Genomic DNA, 13974 nt, shown 5'->3' with positions numbered 1-13974 from the left:
AAGACAGGTATGCTCTTAACAGCTTTAGGTCTGCTAGCTCGTTGACATTGCAGCCCTATGATTAGGGCTACCCTTGAGGCAGAGCCAGAAAAACACCAGAAAAAAAAAATTCATCTTCCCACCCTCCCACCCCTAGCCCATGGCAGCTTGCACGGGCTCTTCATCCCCATTCTGTGGCCAGAAAGGATTCATCTGAGAGTTTTTGTCTCTTGTCTTACTGAAATTGTGCTGAACACATTAATTCCAAGCCAATATCATGCCTGCAGTTCAAATGTTTCCTTGCAGATTCATGAAGAAGCTACAAAGCTTTTACTGGTTCTTTTTAATTTCAGCAACATAATATAAAGTTATTAGTGTCTGTTTTGTGTTTTTTTTTTAACTGTTTACCAAGGAGATTATCTCCCCATCATTCCAAGAGATTTACAACTGAACACAGATAGAAAACAAATAATTAGAGGTGGTTAGAACACTAAAATTCATGGGTGTAAATTAGGAGGTGGAAATCCCTATTCATCATGGGGGCAGTCTTTCTCCAGAGCCCTCCCCACGGATCCACTGTTAGAACTGACAAAAACAATCAGTTAGTCTGCTTTTTCCTTTGCTTCTCTCAAATGATGTGGTACCTAGTGCATTAAGCAATCAAATCAATCAACTACCCAACCGCTACCAAAGCCATTCTTAATGCACTCTGAATATTGCAGAGATGAAACAGAAGGAAAAATGGGGATTTTCAATTTGTGCTCTTTCCTTAACAGCACATTCAACCAGGTTGGGGAATGTATTTTCACTCACATCTCATTTGTACTCTTACATACTTAGAAGAAAAAGTAGTCAAAGTCAATTAAGTGCAATTACACACAAAAAACCATAATTACCTTTCAAAGGAATAATTTTTAAATGTCAGTTGGGTTCAAGAAATATACTTCTTGAATAAGCCAAGTTATAAAACAACATCTCTTACACTCAGTAATATATAATCTCTTTGGGAAACTCTACCTACTAGGTTAAAGTTAAAGTAGCAAATAACTGAAAAAAATTTATGACTATACCTTTTTGCATTCTTATCCCAGTTAGTTTGCATGCTTGCATGAATTGTCCTTGTCACTGCTTTAACTATTTCTAAAGTTATGGCATTCTAGCAAGTTTGGATTAGTATAATTTATGGTTCCTATTTGAATTTTTCTAATAGATTGTAGCATCAAACCTATTCTCATGTACTTATTTTTCACCTACATATTTGTCCTTTAAAGTACCTCTTCAAATATTTTGCAATGTTTTTTTTTTATTAAACTTTTATTTAATGAATATAAATTTCCAAAGTATAGCTTATGGGTTACAATGGTTTCCCCCCTCCCATAACTTCCCTCCCGCCCGCAACCCTCCCCCCTCCCGCTCCCTCTCCCCTTCCATTCATGTAAAGATTCATTTTCAATTCTCTTTGTATACAGAAGATCAGTTTAGTATATACTAGGTAAAGATTTCAACATTTTGCCCATATAGCAACATCAAGTGAAAAAACTACCATTGGATTACTAATTATAGCATTAAATAGCAATGTACAGCACATTAAAGACAGAGATCCTACATAATTTTTTTTTTCAAAATAATTAATTTTCTATGCCATTTCCATTTTAACACCAGGTTGTTTTTTTTTTTTCATTTCCAATTCTCTTTATATACAGAAGATCACTTCAGTATATAATTAGCAAAGACCTCATCAGTCTGCGCCCACACAGAAACGCAAAGTATAAAAATACTGTTTCAGTACCAGTCCTAGCATCACTTGGCTTTAGACGACACATTAGGGACAGATCCCGCATGGGGTGTAAGTACACAGTGACTCCTGTTGCTGACTTAACAATTTGACACTCCTGTTCATGGCGTCAGTAATCTCCCTGGGCTCTAGTCATGAGTTGCCAGGGCTATGGAAGCCTTTAGAGTTCACTGACTTTGATATTGTTCCGATAGGGTCATAGTCAAAGTGGAGGTTCTCTCCTCCCTTCGGAGAAGGGTACCTCCTTCTTTGAAGGCCCCGTTCTTTCCACTGGGATCTCACTCACAGAGATCATTCATTTAGGTCTTTTTTTTTTTTTTTCCATGATATCTTGGCTTTCCATGCCTGCTATACTCTCATGGGCTCTTCAGCCAGATCTGAATGCCTTGAGGGCTGATTCTGAGGCCGGAGTGCTGTCTAGGACATCTGCCATCCTATGAGTCTGCTGTGTATCCCACTTCCCATGTTGGATCTTTCTCTCCCTTTTTGATTCTATCAGTTAGTATTAGGAGATACTTGTCTTGTTTGTGTGATCTCTTTGACTCTTAGACCTATCGGAGCTATCAATTGTGAGCTGAAATTGATTACTTGGACTAGTGCGATGGCATTGGTACATGCCATCTTGATGGAATTGTGTTGGAATCCCCTGCACATTTCTGACTCCACCATTTACGGCCAGTCCGATTGAGCATGTTCCTAATTGTTCATTTCCTCCCTCTCTTTTTCCACTCTTAGATTTAACAGGGATCACTTTTCAGTTAAAATTTAAACACCTGAGAATAATTGTGTGTTAATTACTGAGTTCAACCAATAGTACTAGAACAACAACAACAACAACAAATACTAAAAAGGATAGAGTATTACATTGTACATCTAAAGTCAGGACAGGAGCTGATCAGTTCATTGTTGCTTATAGTGTCCATTTCACTTAACAGGTTTTCTCTTTGGCGCTCAGTTGTCACCGATCAGGGAAAACAAATGATATTTGTCTCTTTGGGACTGGCTCAATTCACTCAGCATGATGTTTTCCAGATTGCTCCATCTTGTTGCAAATGACTGGGTTTCATTGTTTCTTACTGCTGTATAGTATTCTATGGAGTACATGTCCCACAATTTCTTTATCCAGTCTACTGTTGATGGGCATTTGGGTTGGTTCCAGGTCTTAGCTATTGTGAATTGAGCTGCAATAAACATTAAGGTGCAGATGGCTTTTTTATTTGCCAAATTAAATTCCTTTGGGTAAATTCCAAGGAGTGGGATGGCTGGGTTGTATGGTAGGGTTATGTTCAGGTTTCTGAGGAATCTCCAGACTGACTTCCATAGTGGCTTAACCAGTTTGCATTCCCACCAACAGTGGGTTAGTGTCCCTTTTTCCCCACATCCTCTCCAGCATCTGTTGTTGGTAGATTTCTGAATGTGAGCTATTCTCACCGGGGTGAGATGGAACCACATTGTGGTTTTGATTTGCATTTCTCTGATTGCTAGTGATCTTGAACATTTTTTCATGTGTCTGTTGGCCATTTGGATTTCCTCTTTCGAAAAATGTCTATTGAGGTCCTTGGCCCATCTCTTAAGTGGGTTGTTTGTTTTGTTGTTGTGGATTTTCTTGATTTCTTTGTAGATTCTGGTTATCAATCCTTTATCTGTAGTGTAGTTTGCGAATATTTTTTCCCATTCTGTTGGTTGCCTCTTCACTTTCCTGACTGTTTCTTTCGAAGTACAGAAACTTCTCAATTTGATGCAATCCCAAATGTTAATTTTGGTTTTGACTGCCTGTGCTGTTGGAGTATTTTCCAGGAAGTCTTTGCCTGTGCCTATATCTTGCAGGGTTTCTCCAATGCTCTCTAATAATTTGATGGTTTCGGGTCGTAGATTTAAGTCTTTAATCCATGTTGAGTGAATTTTTGTGTAAGGTGATAGGTATGGGTCTTGCTTCAAGCTTCTGCATGTGGAAATCCAATTTTCCCAGCACCATTTATTGAATAGACTGTCTTTATTCCAGGGATTAGATTTGGATCTTTGGTCAAATATAAGTTGGCTGTAGATGTTTGGATTGATTTCTGGTGTTTCTATTCTGTTCCATTGGTCTATCCATCTGTTTCTGTACCAGTACCATGCTGTTTTGATAACAACTGCCCTGTAGTATGTCCTAAAATCAGGTATTGTGATGCCTCCGTCTTTGTTTTTGTTGTACAGGATTGCTTTGGCTATTCGAGGTCTTCTGTGTCTCCATATGAATTTCAGCATCATTTTTTCTAGATCTGAGAAGAAGCTCTTCGGGATCTTGATGGGTATTGCATTGAATGTATAAATTGCTTTTGGGAGGATAGACATTTTGATGATATTGATTCTTCCAATCCATGAGCATGGAAGATTTCTCCATTTTTTGGTATCCTCTTCTATTTCTTTCTGTAAGGTTTTGTAGTTTTCATCATAGAGATCTTTAATGTCCTTGGTTAAGTTTATTCCAAGGTATTTGATTGTTTTTGTAGCTATTGTGAATGGGATTGATTTTAGAAGTTCTTCCTCAGCCGTGGCATTGCCTGTGTATACAAAGGCTGTTGATTTTTGTGCATTGATTTTATATCCTGCTACTTTGCCAAACTCTTCGATGAGTTCCAGCAGTCTCTTAGTAGAGTTCTTTGGGTCCCCTAAATAAAGAATCATATCATCTGCAAAGAGGGATAGTTTGAGTTCGTCCTTCCCGATTTGTATCCCTTTAATTTCTTTTTCTTGCCTAATAGCTCTGGCCAAAACTTCCAGAACTATATTGAATAGCAGTGGTGAGAGAGGGCATCCCTGTCTGGTACCAGATTTCAGTGGAAATGCTTCCAACTTTTCCCCATTCAATAGGATGTTGGCCGTGGGTTTTTCATATATTGCTTTGATTGTATTAAGGAATGTTCCTTCCATGCCCAGTTTGCTTAGAGTTTTCATCATGAAAGGGTGTTGTATTTTATCAAATGCTTTCTCTGCGTCTATTGAGAGAATCATATGGTTTTTCTTCTGCAGTCTGTTAATGTAGTGTATTACATTGATTGTTTTGCGAATGTTGAACCATCCCTGCATACCAGGGATGAATCCCACTTGGTCTGGGTGGATGATCTTTCTGATGTGTTGTTGCATTCTATTGGCCAGAATTTTATTGAGAATTTTTGCATCTATGTTCATCAGGGATATTGGTCTGTAATTTTCTTTCAATGTTGCGTCTCTTTCTGGCTTAGGAATTAAGGTGATGGTTGCGTCATAGAAAGAATTTGGGAGGATTCCCTCTTTTTCGATTGCTCTGAATAGTTTGAGAAGAATTGGAGTTAGTTCTTCTCTAAATGTCTGGTAGAACTCAGCAGTGAATCCGTCTGGCCCTGGGCTTTTCTTTGTTGGGAGGGCCTTTATTACTGTTTCAATTTCTGTGTCAGTTATTGGTCTGTTTAGGTTTTCTATGTCTTCCTGGCTCAATTTAGGGGGGTTGTATGTGTCCAAGAATCTGTCCATTTCTGATAGATTTCCCTGTTTGCTGGCATACAAGTCCTTGTAGTAATTTCTGATGATTCTTTTTATTTCTGTGGCGTCTGTTGTTACGTTTCCCATTTCATCTCTGATCCTATTGATTTGGGTCTTTTCTCTTCTTTTTTTAGTTAGTTGGGCCAATGGGGTGTCAATTTTGTTTATTTTTTCAAAAAACCAGCTCCTCGTTTGGCTGATTTTTTGTAATGTTTTTTTGGATTCAATCCTGTTGATTTCTTCTCTGATTTTAATTATTTCTCTTTTCCTACTGGGTTTGGGTTTGGTTTGCTGCAGATTTTCTAGATCCTTGAGATGGCTTGAAAGCTCATCTATTTGGTGCCTTTCCAATTTCTTGATGTAGGCACCTATTGATATAAACTTTCCTCTTAACACTGCTTTTGTTGTATCCCATAGGTTTTGGTATGTTGTGCTGTTATCCTCATTTACTTCCAGAAAATTTTTGATTTCTCTTTTAATTTCTTCTATGACCCATTGTTCATTCAGGAGCATGTTGTTCAATCTCCATGTGTTTGCACGTGCTCTAGGGATTCCTGAGTTGCCAATTTCCAATTTCATTCCTTTGTGGTCTGAGAAGCTGCATGGTATGATTCTAATTCTCTTGAATTTGCTGAGACTTGCTTTATGGCCTAGTATGTGGTCAATCCTAGAGAGGGTTCCATGTACTGCTGAGAAGAATGTAAAGTCCTTAGATGTAGGATGAAATGTTCTGTAGATGTCTGTTAGATCCATTTGGGCTATAGTGTCATTTAAAGCTACTGTCTCCTTGTTGATCTTCTGTACTGTTGATCTGTCTATCTCTGAGAGTGGAGTATTGAAGTCCCCCAGTACTATTGTATTGGGGTCTAAGTCTCCCTTTAAGTCCCTTAACAAGTCTTTTAAATAAGCTGGTGCCCTGTAATTAGGTGCATATACGTTGAGAATCGTTATATCTTCCTGTTGAATGGATCCCTTAATCATTATATAGTGCCCCTCTTTGTCTCTCCTAACAGTCTTTGTGGTAAAGTTTATGTTGTCCGATATTAAGATGGCTACGCCCGCTCTCTTTTCATTTCTGTTGGCATGGTATATCTTTTTCCAGCCTTTCACTCTCAGCCTGTATGGATCATTGTTGGATAGATGGGTTTCTTGTAAGCAGCAAAAGGATGGGTTTTGTTCCTTAACCCAATCGGCCAATCGGTGTCTTTTAACTGGACAGTTCAAGCCATTAACATTCAATGTGACTATTGAGAAGGAGTAACTTTGCCCTGCCATTTGCCAAAGATATTTTCTAATATCTGGTTTGAGATTCCTGTGATCTTTTGCTCTGAGGTTTCCTTCCTTTACTTTCTTTCATATTGGTGACCGTGTTTCTGTGTTTCTGTATGTAACACATCTTTAAGCATCGTTTGCAGGGCTGGACGAGTGGCGACAAATTCTTTCAATTTCTGTTTGCTGTGAAAGGTCTTAATTTCACCTTCATTCACAAATGAGAGCTTTGCAGGATATAATATTCTGGGCTGGCAGTTTTTCTCTCTTAGTACCTGGGCTATATCTCGCCATTCTCTCCTGGCTTGTAGGGTTTCTGATGAGAAATCAGCTGTAAGTCTAATTGGAGATCCTCTGAGAGTAATCTGGCGTTTCTCTCTTGCACATTTTAGGATCTTTTCTTTGTGTTTCACTGTGGTGAGTTTGATTACGACGTGTCGTGGTGAGGATCTCTTTTGATCATGTTTATTAGGGGTTCTCTGAGCTTCCTGTACTAGGATGTCTCTGTCCTTCTCCAAACCTGGGAAATTTTCTGCTAGTATCTCACTAAAAAGGCCTTCTAATCCTTTCTCCCTTTCCATGCCTTCAGGAACACCTAGAACCCGAATGTTGGGTTTTTTAATAGTATCCTGTAGATTCCTGACAGTATTTTTTAGATTTCTAATTTCTTCTTCTTTTCTTTGATTTGACTGTTTCCTTTCCTGTTCTCTGTCTTCTAATTCCGATATTCTCTCTTCTGCTTCATCCATTCTGTTTTTAAGGCTCTCTAATGTGTTTGCCATTTGATCTATTGAGTTCTTCATTTCATTGATGTTTTTTGCCAGTATCGCAGTTTCCTGTTCCACTAATTTTTTCATTTCATTTTGATTCCTCCTTAATATTTCATTTTCACGGGAGAGATTTTCTATCTTGTCCATTAAGGATTTCTGTAGTTCAAGAATTTGTTTTTGAGAACTTCTTAATGTTCTTATGAAATTTTTGCAATCTGCTTCGTGCATTTGCTCTAACTCTTTATCTTCATAATCTTGCATTGGCGTGTCTTGTTCACTTGGGGGCGTCATAGTGCTATCCTTATCTTTGGTACCTCCGCTTCTATGTTTCTTGCTTGGCATGTTAGAGATAATTTGTGGTGTTTTTGTTTTTGTTTTTGTTTTTGTTTTTGTTTTTCTCTCGTTATACTATGCCTCTAAGTGAGCTGTCTGTTTTGTTGGAGCCTTAGGGGCTGTGATGGGTGTGGCCAGAGAGCTATGCTTGTTTCTTGAGGTTTAAGGCTGTGTAAAGAGCGACTCTCCCAGAATACTTGCTCCTTGCTGGGATGCTCTCTCTCTCTCTCTCTTTTTTTTTTTTTTTCTTTTGACTCAGTTGGGAGTGGAGTTGAGGGTAGTTGAAATCTAGCCTCTGTGAGTATTCGTTTGATCTACCCCTGGGACCATACACAGACTTTATGCAGCCCTCAATGTGTTCTCCAGTTTCGCTAAAGATACTGAGTTTGGCTGAGCTTTACATATGTAAAATCGCGGTGCTCTTTGTTTTGCTTGGTGAGTGAAGGGAGAGGCCTCTGTTCCCCCTCCCCCCAATGTCTCGGACTTCTCAGGTCTTTGTCTTACCGTCCTCCGTTCCCGCGCTGGCGAGATTCTGTGGCTCTGGCTCCGCTCCCGCAGCTGCCGCTCGGCTTGTCTCGGTTGGTTTTCCACGCGGTGAGTTCCCTGTAAGTCCTGTGTCTCATCCACAAGATCCGGAAGCGTTTCCTCTGCAGTTTTTTTTCTTGAGTCTTTTCCTGAGGCTACAGTAGTTCCACTTTTATGAAAGTTTATTTTCCCAAACTAAGGCACACGTCCTCACTATCCGCCATCTTGGCTCCGCCCCCTCGCAATGTTTTGATTATTTACTTTTGATTATTTACTGTTGAGTTTTGAGAGTTTTTAAATATTTTCATGTACATTCTGGATAAAAGTCCTTTGTAGGATATGCAATTTTCATGGACTTTCTTCCAGTCTACAGCCTGCACTTTCACCCATGTAGCAATGTGTTTTGTGGAGAAACAGCTTTTTATTTTCATGAAGTCCAAATTATTATTAATTTTTTTAGTTTGTGAATCATGATTTTGTTGTCTTAGGGGCATTTTCCCTAACCTCAAATGATGAAAACTGTATTTCCTCAAAAATTTTTTAAATATGTATTTTTTTAATTTAACAGAGTTAGAGAGAGGGAGAGACAGAGGGAGCGAGATCGTCTTCTGCTGGTTCATATCCCAAACGGCCCCAACATCAGGGGAAGGGCCAAGATGAATCTCGAAGCCTGGAACTCCATCCAGGTCTCCCACATGGGTGATAGGGGCCCCAAAACTTGGACCATTATCATCTTCTCTCTTCCTGTACACATTGACAGGGAGGTAGATCAGAAGCAGAGCAACAATAACTTGAACTGATGCTCATATGGAATTCCAGCATTGCGGGCAGCAGCTTAACTTCTATTGTCAGCAGAAGGAGGGTATGATCACTCCTGTTAGCATAATCACAACCTTACCTCTCTCTTCCAAGGTTATCAATGCCCAGGGTTAGGCCACAGTAGGTACCACCGTCTCCCACAGTGGCACATGAACTGCACAAAGGATCTGTGCTCTCCTCATTGTAAGCAATGACCCTCCCCAGTACATTAAGGAGCTCTGAGCCTCTAATGCCAGACACAGTGATTGCCTAGAGACCTAGGTAAACCCCATGTCCTATCGTGCAAGCACAAAATTCCCATGGTCACAGCAAGCAAGGCTCCCAAAATCATAGGGTACACACAATCCCCTGTCTGCCCTGCAAGCCTGCCCCATCCACAGAGAGAGCAGAGTTGTTTCCAGAGCCAGCTGCCTGTAGGTACTCTGCCTTGGAAGTTTGAGCCCTGGAGCTTGTGATAGATCAGTTCTGTGTGGGAAATATCACTTCTTCTCTCTGATAAAATCCCTTGGTCATTCTGCAAGAGCTACCGCAGCCTCTACTAATGTCAAGATGGTGCCTTCACCCCACCAGTTAGTTGCCATGTGCCATTGTGGGAGGATGGGGAGTAAGAAATGTATTTTTCCTTCCCTGGATAAGGTGAGTACCCTGTCCCCTGCTAGGGTTGCAGGCTTGGTTCTCCCTCATGCGATACTACCCGTGGCATGACCTGACGCAGTCTGCCCCCACCTCACTCGCACAAGCTGACATCTCCCTCTGCCCTTTGGCTGTGGATTTCTTGTGTGGTGTCTCTGCTCACTGCTGTGCATATGCACTTTCCATGCTGCTCCATGGTGTTTTTTTCTTTCTGTAGAATTTCCACTGCAATTATCTCTCCAACTCTCTTGTGGGAATACATTTCCTATGCTTTTTTTCTGCTATCATCCCCTTGTCAAGAATCAATACATCCTTTCCATATTCAGCCATCTTGGAATAGGAGATTCATTCATTTTCTTTGGTTTTGGAAACACATGGAAGTCCCCATACTTAAACCCAAGGACAGCAGGCTGCTGTAACTCTCTAGCATCACATCCTTGTACAGGGTCCCCTGAGCATTTTATACATCCTTCCACTCCTCTTGGGTGAGGTTCACGGCCTGGTCTTCAAATGATGCCAACACTTGCTGCTTTGTTCCTGGTCTTTGCCTATAATAGTCAAATAATCAACTAGTATGTTAAGGTAGATCAGTAGACATGTGTATGTATGAAGGAGAAGAAGACATCCATATCAGTATTTTGAAGTTCTTATGAGTCACCCCAAGAACTGTTTATTGATATGTGACTAAAAATGTGCTTTCCAAAATATTCCTGCCATATTGTAAGGCATGGAAATATGAGCAGCTCTGGCCAGTGAGATATAAAGGGAAATGAGGTATGTCACTTCTAGACTAAAGCCTCAGGAAGAGGCTGCATTTTCTAAAGAGTACAAGAATAATACTGTGGAATCTCCGTCAGCCAGAGTTGCTGAATGATATTATGGTGCAGGGACCTGCATTGATATTCATGACATCCATAATCTAAATAAGAAATAACCCTGTGCTGTGATAATTCATTGAAATTTGGGGAATGATATCTTATTCTAGCCATATATACTCTAGTAGGACTAATGATATTTGGGAAAAATACTATCTATTCTTTTAATGTTCCCTAATGCTCATATTTATTAAAACACGGTGATTCTAATAGAATCATTTCTAGAAAGAAACATATATGTAAATTTCCCATGCAATTATGTATGTGTACATATATATACACACACATCCTCAGAAATGCATCATGACTTTTTCTTTTTAATATTATTTACATGAAAGGAAGTTACAGAGAGAGACAAACAGACACAAAGAAATAGAAAGAAACAAAAGGGAGAGAGAGAGAGAGAGAATCTTCTATCTACTGGTTCACTCCCCAAGTTGAAGCCAGGTACCAGGAACTCCGTCCAGGTCTCGCACAAAGGTTCAGGGGTCTAAGTACTTGGGCCATCTTCCACTGCATTCTCTGGTACATTAGCAGGGAGCTGGACCAGAAGTGGATCAACCAGGAGTTGAACAGGCACTCATATAGGATGCCAGCATCATAGGCAATGGTTTAACCAACCGATCCACCACACCAGCCCCAGCATACTGAATTTTTGACAACGAATCTAACGTTTGGGAAAGGGCTACAATAGGATTTAGGGTGTGATGAGGACATTGTCCTTTGTTTTTAATGCTCATAACTTTTCTATGAAATTTAAATGTTTAAAACAAGTGTCACATCTGAATTTATAATAAAAAATAACGTGGACTGTGTATCCCTGATAATTTCCACATTGGTCATTCAATTTTCCTTCCTTTCTTTTTTACTTATAAACAATTATTTTATTTCATTGTAACTGCCTTGCCAGAAAAGATGTCTCTCTTTTGAAAGCAAAAAGCACTCTTTGATTTAATTAACTTTTCAGCTGTCCCTTCCTCCTTAAAATGTTTATGTTCTCCATCATCCTCTATCAATTTCTCAGTACTTCTACAAGGCACCTTTTTGTTTGTTTAACACTAGTATACCTCAACCCACCTTACTCTCTTGTTATTCCCATTTCCCAGTAACAACAAGAAATGCAGTGTGAGTATTTCCCTTAACCATTTATTTTTCAACCTCATTACTTAATTTCACAGATGAGTATGTATTTACGTCATGTTCCTGGAGAACCATTAAATCAGTACATTTGCTGGATATATTTGCTTTTTTTTTTAATTTTTGACAGGCAGAGTGGACAGTGAGAGAGAGAGACAGAGAGAAAGGTCTTCCTTTTCCGTTGGTTCACCCTCCAATGGCCGCTGCGGCCGGCACACTGCGGCCAGCGCACCATGCTGATCCGAAGGCAGGAGCCAGGTGCTTCTCCTGGTCTCCCATGGAGTATAGGGCCCAAGCACTTGGGCCATCCTCCACTGCCTTCCCGGGCCATAGCAGAGAGCTGGACCTGTATCTTCAGCAGTTACTTAAGTTTTGTCCTTCTGTCATATATATTGTCACTTTGTGAATAATTCTACTTCATTTGTCTTACCTTATTTTTTACTTGTTCTAAGTTAATTTCATTTTTTTCTACAAATCCCCCCTTCCTCTCACATATCTGCTTAATTTACCAGTTTTTCTGACTCCAATACTTGGGGTTAACTTTCAGATTTCCTGCTTTATACACCTTCACACATCTTTCCATGTTGAGGGCATTTACTATTTTGAAAACTCTTTTTGTGTTTGGGGACTTTTGCTCTGTGAGACCCACCTCCATGTGAATGCCACCTCAAAATGAAGACTGTGATCTTTCAAAAAGCTCGTAACCTGCACTCTGACAATCAGATCCAGCCAAAAGAGTCTTCTGGTTTGGAAGAAAATAAAGGGACTAAAATTATGATATTTCAAATTAATCCTAGGAAGGGCAATAGAGGAAGTGAGCCTTCAGAAACAGGAGCTGGCTATTAGCTTCTGTTTTCAGGATTATTTCAGTGACCCACATTGCTTCCTTTCCAATGTGGCAACAGCACCTCTTAGAGACTATGGCTTCATTGAGGTAAAGTCAAGGTCCAGACAGTGTTCTATAAAGCTCCATGTGATGCAGCCCATGTTTCTCTCCCAACACCATCCAAGCAGGCTCCAGGCTTGCTCACTGTGTTCCTTGTCATGTATGTCTCCTCCATAAAACCCTGTTAATTTCCTGCTGCCTGCAAAGGTTTTCCCCAGGTAGCCATATAATAGCCTCACCCACTTCCTTTGGCTTTCTGTTAGAATCAGGTTAAGAGAAAGGCAACTCCCCTCTTTATTAACTAGCAACCTCCTCACCACCAACCTTAACACTCCCATTCCCTGTATTCTGTGTTTTGTTTCTCTAACATTAATTGCCACAAAGAGATAATATATTGTATTTTGTTTATCTTACTCTATGAAAATGTTAAATCCATAGTGGTCTATTTTATTCATGATTTTATACTCACTGCCTGGCCTGCAAGAGCCATCCATAAATGTGTGTCAAATAAACAGATGAGTGAATAGATGATATTTTTCCTAGAAGTTTGGTTTCCAAGTGTTATCTGCTGACCTACTTTTTTTTGGAGAATAAATTGCCTGATATTTTATAATAAATCCCCTTTATTATTTTCCTATCAAGAATGAAATATAGTTTTTTAAGAGAAGGTTTTTGGCTAATTGTATAATACTTTGATAGACCAGTAGCTGTTAACACCAAATTTACCACGCCATATAATGCTTCCTTTATATTTCTCTTATTTTAAAATTAGGTCCTTATTTAAATTAGGTTCTATTACTTCTAGTCTGAAACTACAGCAATACTCCAAAACTAGCCTTATTTCTCTGATTAATCTTCCTAAAATCCTAAGTATTTCTAATACCAAGACAAATTGCCAATAGAATGAATAGGTGGTAGACAAAGTAGCTTTTGACTACTGAACATATTAAAAATACTGTTATTTAATTTGCCTACATTTTGACTATTTAAACAATTAAATACAATAAAATATCTTTAAATAAATATCAGAATTTATGGTGTAAAAATAGAATAACAGAACCATTTTATAAGAACCTGCCAGTTCACATTTCTAGATGTATGTTGAAAATTGTATGGCTTACTCATTTTTATGAATTTAAACTGCCCCTCAAGAAAAAAAAAGAAGATATATTGAAATCCTAATTCCCAGTATCTCAGAATATGACATTTGGAAATAGAGTCTGCTATGGTTTGAATGCTTTTCCCCCTGTAAAACTCGATTGAACATGATTTGCCATGGTAACAGTACCTGGAAATGAGACTCTTAAAATGCTATTAAAGCCATGTGAGTTCTGCCCTTAAGAATGGACTAAAGTCATTATCATGAAGTCACTTCACAACCTTTTGCAAGCATGCACTTGCTCTTGCTATCTCTCTCTCTCGCTAACGTTTCCTTCCCTCTTCCATACAGTG

Source organism: Lepus europaeus, chromosome 1 (genome assembly GCF_033115175.1).
Source record: "Lepus europaeus isolate LE1 chromosome 1, mLepTim1.pri, whole genome shotgun sequence".
Lineage (NCBI taxonomy): Eukaryota > Metazoa > Chordata > Mammalia > Lagomorpha > Leporidae > Lepus > Lepus europaeus.
The sequence above is the reverse complement of the archived record's forward strand: the minus strand, read 5'-3'. Positions refer to the sequence as shown.